Here is a 7,594-nt window from a genome sequence, read left to right as displayed (position 1 = left end):
GCCTCCGGACGACCGGCCGAGCGCTTGGCCGGTCTCCCCTCGCCCGCTGGCTCTTTTCACGCGGGAACATGCCTCATATGCTAGGTGGGCCTCAAGCGAGACGTCGCTTTCCTTATCTCTTTCTTATATTATCACATTTTTTTCCTATGCTTCTTCTTCCCCTCGCCTTGTCGCTTCTTTCTCTCACCTTATGCACAGTGAGCTCGCCAGCGCCCATGGCGCGACCTCCGGCTCCTTTTGCGAGTGCCTCCTTCCCCGCTGCAAGCATCTCCTCCCCCACACACCTCAAACTGCTGCCTCACCAATGCTACAACCGTAGAGATTTTTGGCTGGAACCGATGATAATTTTTGCTTGAATCAGCGTTGCTTTTTGCTTCGTGGGTGCTACAACCAGTTCTGTGCAACCACAAAGCTGCAAGCGGCATCCGAGAAAGCTACAACCGGCCATGAAAAAGCTTCAACCCGAGATGGCGCGGAAGCTGGGGCTGGCCGGTGCTACAACCGTTGACAGAAAAGCTTCTACTCTTAGATGAAAAAGCTTCAACCGGGCACTATGAAATAAAGAAATCGCAACATTGGACAGAAAAAGCTTCAACGTAGATGCAAAAAGCTTCATATCAAACATTGTGCAATGAATTTTTTGCTGGAAGTGGTTTCAGTTTTTGCTCGAACCGGCGGAATTTTTTTGCTTCAAACGGTGACGCTCACGGAATTTTTGCTGGAAACGGTCATTGGATTTGCTGGAAAGCAGTGCAAAATTTGTTGCAACCGGTGAGTACTGGTGAGGCTACAATCACAACACTGCGGCGACGGCGAGCGACAGCAATCTGCGGCGATGGCGAGTGACAGCGATCTGCTATGGAAGGCGAGGATGGTGGCCGGGGCAAGGTGCACGCGCTGTGCGTGGGGGTCAGAGACGTGTGCGTGCGATCTGAATCAGACGAGGGGGCAAGGCTACGGCGAGCGGCGGCGATCTGTCCGACGGTAAGCGGCGGAGATCTGCTACGGTAGGCCAGGATGGTGGCCGGGGGACAGTGCCCATGCTGCGCGTGGGGGCGGAGAAGGTGTGCGCAAGATCTGATTTCGGGGAGATGACAGGGAGAGACGGTTGACTTTCGAGCTGCAGATCCAACGGCCGCGCGGCGACCGACCCAACTTTCGGCCGGTCGACCGGCGCCTATCAGTCACCATTTTTTTTTTCTAAACATTGCATGAGAGCTCATAGTTCCACTTGTACAAACACTCCTACCTCGGGATTAAAATCACCCATATAAAAGAATAACCTAACACACAATTTATTATCCTAACAAAATAATTTATTGCTCTATCACTAAGTCTCTAACAAGGTCAAAGAACGCTCTAGTTACACCAAGGACATCTACACAGCTCATCTTGGCCCTCCCTTCTCCCTAGCACTTAATCCATTCTTTGGATGTCAGTGTGTTTGTGCCACAACAAAGGGTTGGATTTCGATTATGCATATAAAATGTTTATAAGAAGAAAGCTTTATCAAATATTATATGTGGTTGTTTGATCTATTAAGCAGGCCCCATTAGACCTAACAGAAGAACATACATGCACAGACCAAAATGATCACCTCCGGTTCATCCAGTGCACCTCCATTGCAGTCTGAAGTTCAACAATTCACCTATTTTTGTCAGGCTGTAAAAATGATAGCATGCTAATAAGATAATCTCGAGGAAATTACTGCAACACAACAGAGGTCAAGATTTTTAGTAAATTTTACGGTAATCAAGCCATATGGCGAGAATTGTCGACTTTGATCACTTCATTCCCATTTGGAGTATCACTACATCCGGCAATGGCGATAAACAATAGTTGATGAAATGCATATCACTGAACAAGACAAAAAATCACTTGCGTTAATCTGGCTAATCTTTAACTGGCTGTTGGTTTTCTTATGTTCTGGTTTACAAAGAGCAGTCAAAAATGCACGTGTGCTGAGAAGTTAAAGTTACTCTTTTGATATTCCCAAAAGAATGATATGATATTGTATCATAATTTTAACTGTCTATTCGAATTAAGGAATCATGCGCAGAACAACACCAACAAAACTATAAGCAAAGATGAAGTTTCTATTACAAAAAAGACATCAAGTATTACATAAGTCTTCCAATGAAGAAAATAAAACAGTCTAGCAGAAGGTACGACCTATGAATCAAGGAGATGTTGTTAACAATAATGGAAAAGAAAAAATAAATGGTATCAACTCAAACTAAACCAGTTCTCAGGAATAACACATGTCACTTCCATGGTGGAAAGTGTATTTTGTAAAATAGAAAAAAGGGAATATATTGAAATAGACACTTGTGATCTGGGAAGGAGGAGAATGTAATGTAAAACTAAACCTACAACAATTTGCATCACATTTATAAGACATGGTGTACCAAAGGGAGTAGAAAATTAATGCAAATAGTATTTTTCAGTATTCTTTTGATTAAATTAAAGTTCCAGAAGTTGCCCTTAGTGATGCTTGCAATGAATAAGAGTATACCCCGAAATTTGCATTCACTTCAAAGCAAGGGGGAAATATCACTTCTAAATTAACTGATTGCTACAGAATAAAGTTACTATAGCTCTTAACAAATTTTAGTAAATCAGAAGCCACTTCTTCTATTCAGTAGAACGAATGTAAGTTTCAATTGTAACCCATATCAACTGTTCGCGCACTTAAAATCCCAGGTAAAAAGTTACAGTGTGAACATAGTACGCAAAATATAAAATCATGGAACCACTTCGAAATATATAAATGAAGCCAAATTCTAGGATTAGATTACCACTATGCAGATTGTATTTTTGCTACTGATTTCCATTTAATTGTGCTCCAAGATGAGTGCCAACATGCATGAAAACGTGCAAGCAGTTTAGTGTACAATTTCTAAGGAACACTTCTTACAACTCCTTTTGGTCTCAAGTTTAGCATTGTTAAGTGCTGTCAGAGCACTAAAACCAGGCTAGAGATACCAAATAGCAGAAAGGGCCAACAAAAGTTAGCTGACCCAGGTTGCCACCCCACATGTGGTGAACCCGATTCAACCCCTTGAGCCCAGCAGTCCTCACGGTCATCTCAAACCAGTAGACTGCTCGGCGCATGGAAGCAGGGCAGTCGGCCAGCACGACTCCGTCATCATGGCCGTGGTTGTTGACGCCAAGGTACTGTACGGACAACTTGTCAATGAACACGCAAAAGGACTGAGCTATTGGCATTGTCGAGCTCGGATAGCATGGGCTCCAAGTACAACAATGTTGCGGCAGCCGCTGTCGCCAAGCTCATCGTGTCCACCGTCGTCGTCACTGGCACCGATTTTAACGTCGCCTCTTTCTGGTACCCCACCTCTCGCCAATCTAACATATGGCAAATAAACCATCAGAATAAAGTAACGAGGAAACGGAGATTTTTATGTTCCTCCAGCACAAAACACGGTACAAGCCGCCGAGCGAGTTCATCACCTTCATGCTCTTCCCCAAGTTGAACTTATTCTGGTGTTTTCCTGCTTGGTACTGCCATCAACATAACCAAAATATGATAGACTCAGTAGTAAAGATAATTGATGTTCACAGCAGCAACAGGTGAAAACATAATCAAATGAAATGCTTACAGCAGCAGCAGGAACATTCGGCGTCTTGTAGGCTCCGTGCGCCGGGACCAAGAGTATAAATAATTTTACACATACAACGAGCTTCCACAATAAAAAGCAGACTTGAGTGATTTCTACACAACCTATACATGAGATTACGACAATAAGTAAACATCAAAAACACAATACTATAAATCTACATTCATAAATTCAGTGCTATATATAAGTATTCATCTAGGTAAAAATAAACATCAAACCATAATACCTTTATGCCGCCATAGCCCTACCTGCTCCTCCCATAGCACTACCACCACCCGTCGTCCTTTACGCCTACATTCATAAATTCAGTGCTATAAGTATTCATCTAGGTAAAAAGCAAACATCAAACCATAATACCTTTATGCCGCCACATGCCAGATTTCCACAGGCAACCTCCTCCGTCTACCGGCTCCGCCCATAGCCCTACCACCACCCGTCGTCCTTTACGCCACCAGACGTATGTTGCCACTTGCTAGTCCCTGCCATAGTTACCGGATTCGTAGTCCACTGATTCGGGTTTGGGATTTGCGATTCGGTAGTGCCTACGAATCGAGTTCGGTGGGGTGAATTCGATGAGCAGTTCGTGAATTCGATGATTCTGATTCGTGAATAGTTTTTTCACAAAGAAAAGAAGTTAGTTCTCCAAAAAAAGAGAGAAGAAAGTTGAATAGTTAAAAGCAGGGAATGGACTTGGAGAATGCCAATGCATTGTTGACTCTTCGTCCATAGAAAGCTCTTCATCAGCACTCAAATCAATGGCACAAATATCAAAATCTGATTAGAAGATGAATGGAAGGAAAGTTCCCACCACAAATTTCGATTGGAGGCCCACATGACGTACTGATTAGTCTCATCCAAATCAAATTAATTCTTCTAAAAAAAATCCAAACAAGACCTATCGTCTTCTGAAGGAAGCCCGAGCTATTCCCCAACTCCAGCTCGTGCATTCTCCAAATCCCAGAGCTCCTAAATCCAGACTGCCAAAAGAGTACAGAGATACAGCGGTTTACCAGTGACCGAGGTGCTGTGCGCGCGGAAAAGAAGGTGATGCTTGACGGAGGCGATGCGGAAAAGCAGGGCGCTGTTGAACGGAGGCGAGTCGTCGGAGTCGATATCTTCATGGCCGTCACGCCAGGTCTTGTCAGCCGTTGCCGTTCTCCCGCCACCGCGTCCTGGTCGCGGTCGCTGTGCCGTGCATCAGCTACCACGCATGCGCCGCGTCGAGGTCGCTGCTGCTCAGCCACCAAGTCTGGGCCGCAGTTGCATATCCACTGATTGGCGTGAGAAGATGCGGTGGAGCGAGGGTAAGGAGATGGCATTACCTGGGCCATCGTTCATCGCTGCTATTGATGCGGCACTCCTGTTCGTCGCCCCTGCCACATCGAGCACCTCATGGACTCGGTGATGAAGAGAAGAGATGCGGATCCACCGCTCCAATCTAGGAGGAGGCCGGCGGCGGTGATTCCTCTCTGCAAGACACGGGATCGATAGCGAGGGGTCTGGTGGAAGGGGGTGGGAGGTGGGAGTTGGGACGTGCGTACGTGTGGGTTGTTTTATTTTCTTTTCTTTTTTTCTATCATGCACGGAGGGGTTGTGAGGAGGTCCGATTTTTCCTTCACGGGCACAAGTTACGTACGAGGCTGGAGAGGTCGAACCATCACGACGTTCGATCCCCTTTAATAATAGAGATTCTACACTTCTGCACCAAATCCTCACTCTACTCTACACTTACAAGTGCCCACCGGCAGAATAATTTTTGTATCAGTATGCAGTACTACTAGCATTTACTCTGTTCTGGATACATCTTCTATATCTAAAACAGTTCTTTCCATTGTCTAAATATCATACAGACAAATAGTAATATCTGAAACATTTCAGGTAGTACGGTAATGGAAGCCATGAAATCTCTCTCTCGGGTTAGGAAGGAAGGAGTAATCAGTCGGGTAGAAACTCACCAGAGGAGAGTTGGACAAAAGAAGCCACTCCCCACCCCGCCTTGCGCGCAATTCAAACAAAGCACGACGAACTAAATCGCAGCTTTGCTCGATTCAAACATGGCTTACAACAGCATGTTTGCTGGCCGTGGATCGGCAGCATCACATCTCTGGATCGGCATCATCACAAGGCTGACCCCCAGTTCAACTATTGGAATCGTCAACCATCTACAGTAAGCTAAGATAATTATCCCGAGCTGTTCAGGGCGATAGTCTCTGTCTCTACTATACAATGAGCATTGCCCGATGGATTTATCCTTCACCGAGAACAAAAAAGAAAATCCCAAAAAGGGAATTTCCGTCGCCGGGACTTGAACCCGGGTCTCTCGGGTGAGAGCCGAGTATCCTAACCACCTAGACTACAACGGAATTGTGAAACTTTAAAAACGGTAATAAATGTCTAGCATACTACGCAAAAGTAGTACTACATAGGGCCACAGGCAAGCGATGCTCTTGGCGTCAAAAAAAAAAAACACACACCAACGATAGAGCTGAATCGCAGATTTGGTTGATTCAGAAATGGCTAGAAAACATCGACAAATCGAAGCTTTGGTTGATCAATCACATATTTAAATTCCGCCATGCATGCAAACACATGGATTGTTCCAAATTCAGACACAGCGGATACTGAAATCCCAAGCCAACATATGATGTGTTGGTCTTGGGCAAAATTCCAGCAATCTGCTTGCCTCACTGAGATGAGCAACCATACCGCATATGCAGGTACACTAGTAGAAAAAGAGGCTTTCATATGCCACCATTAGTCCCCAAAATAATCGAACCGCGACCAAAGGGGTCTTTAGTCGCGGTTCGGAAGGAGACCCGCGACCAACTATTTGGGCCCAGCGCGCTCGGTCGACAACTGGCGGACGGGAGGGGCTTTAGTCCCGGTTGGCCTGGCCAACCGGGACTAAAGGTCCTCAGGCTGGCCCGAAGGCCTTTAGTCGCGGTTGGCCAGACCAACCGGGACTAAAGGTTAGTCCTTTAGTCGCGGTTGGCCAGACCAACCGGTACTAAAGGGCCCATCAAACTCTACCCCCCGGACCGCCTTTTCAGTTTTAGAAAAACCAAAAGAAAATGATGGAAATGTCAAAAAAATAAAATAAGTTTCTCATGTGATATGTGGTCTAGTTGTTGGGAAAATTAACAAATATGAATTTCGACTTTATTTGCAAAATCTCTCTGGAATTTCTTAAAATGGACATAACTTTTGCATACGAACTCGGATGAAAAAGTTTTTTATATGAAAAATCATCTACTCGAATTTACAAAAACATTTTCAAAATCCTCAAAAACCTAACAGAAAAAAGATACGGGGCTTTTAAGATCTGGAGAGGCAAAAAAATTCAAAAAATTTCAAATTGTGGTCAAACTGTGGCCTATTCTCTACCAGTGGTACGAAACTGATCAAATATTCAAATACCACCACGAACAAGTCATCAGCTCATCATTTGTCAAGTTTTGCTTGCATGGCTTTTGCTTTCACTGCAGAAAGATATCTCAAATTGTCTGTTGCTAACACATCATCCCACGGCCTTAAAACTACTGAAGATATCCAAATAAATGACCACAAAACTAATTATGTGACAAGCACTTTGTTGCTAACTACAGAAAGATATCGAAAATAACCCACACAACTTTTGTAGTACGAACTCTCACACAAGACACAAATTATGTGACAACTTATATATCCAAACAAATGACCAGAAAACTAATTAGATTGTCAGTCTAGACCTATAGCCCCTGGAGAAATTAATCAAGCATCTTTTGATTTATCTCAAAAGAACTCAACTTGAATGTTGAACAGTTGAAGTGCACATTATGTAAACTTGATGAATTTTATTTCTTACTTTTCTTCATAACAATGTTGATCGAATGATGGAAGGATTGAAAACCTTAAATTTTTAATTATATACTAAATAAGTTGTCTTCCATCTCAAGTTCAAGCGAAAGATCATTGAA

General features: G+C 44.0%; 1 non-coding gene across 1 annotated transcript; it reads right to left on the bottom strand.

Annotated features, from left to right (window-relative positions):
* Positions 1 to 5,928: 5,928 nt before the first annotated feature.
* Positions 5,929 to 6,001, bottom strand: TRNAE-CUC (transfer RNA glutamic acid (anticodon CUC)). The gene has a single exon. It is a non-coding gene; the product is annotated as a tRNA-Glu (tRNA).
* Positions 6,002 to 7,594: the final 1,593 nt, after the last annotated feature.

This window comes from Triticum aestivum, chromosome 2D, assembly GCF_018294505.1.
Source record: "Triticum aestivum cultivar Chinese Spring chromosome 2D, IWGSC CS RefSeq v2.1, whole genome shotgun sequence".
In the NCBI taxonomy this organism is placed as follows: domain Eukaryota; kingdom Viridiplantae; phylum Streptophyta; class Magnoliopsida; order Poales; family Poaceae; genus Triticum; species Triticum aestivum.
Note: the sequence above shows the minus strand (reverse complement) of the source record. Positions and strands in the feature narration are given on the sequence as shown.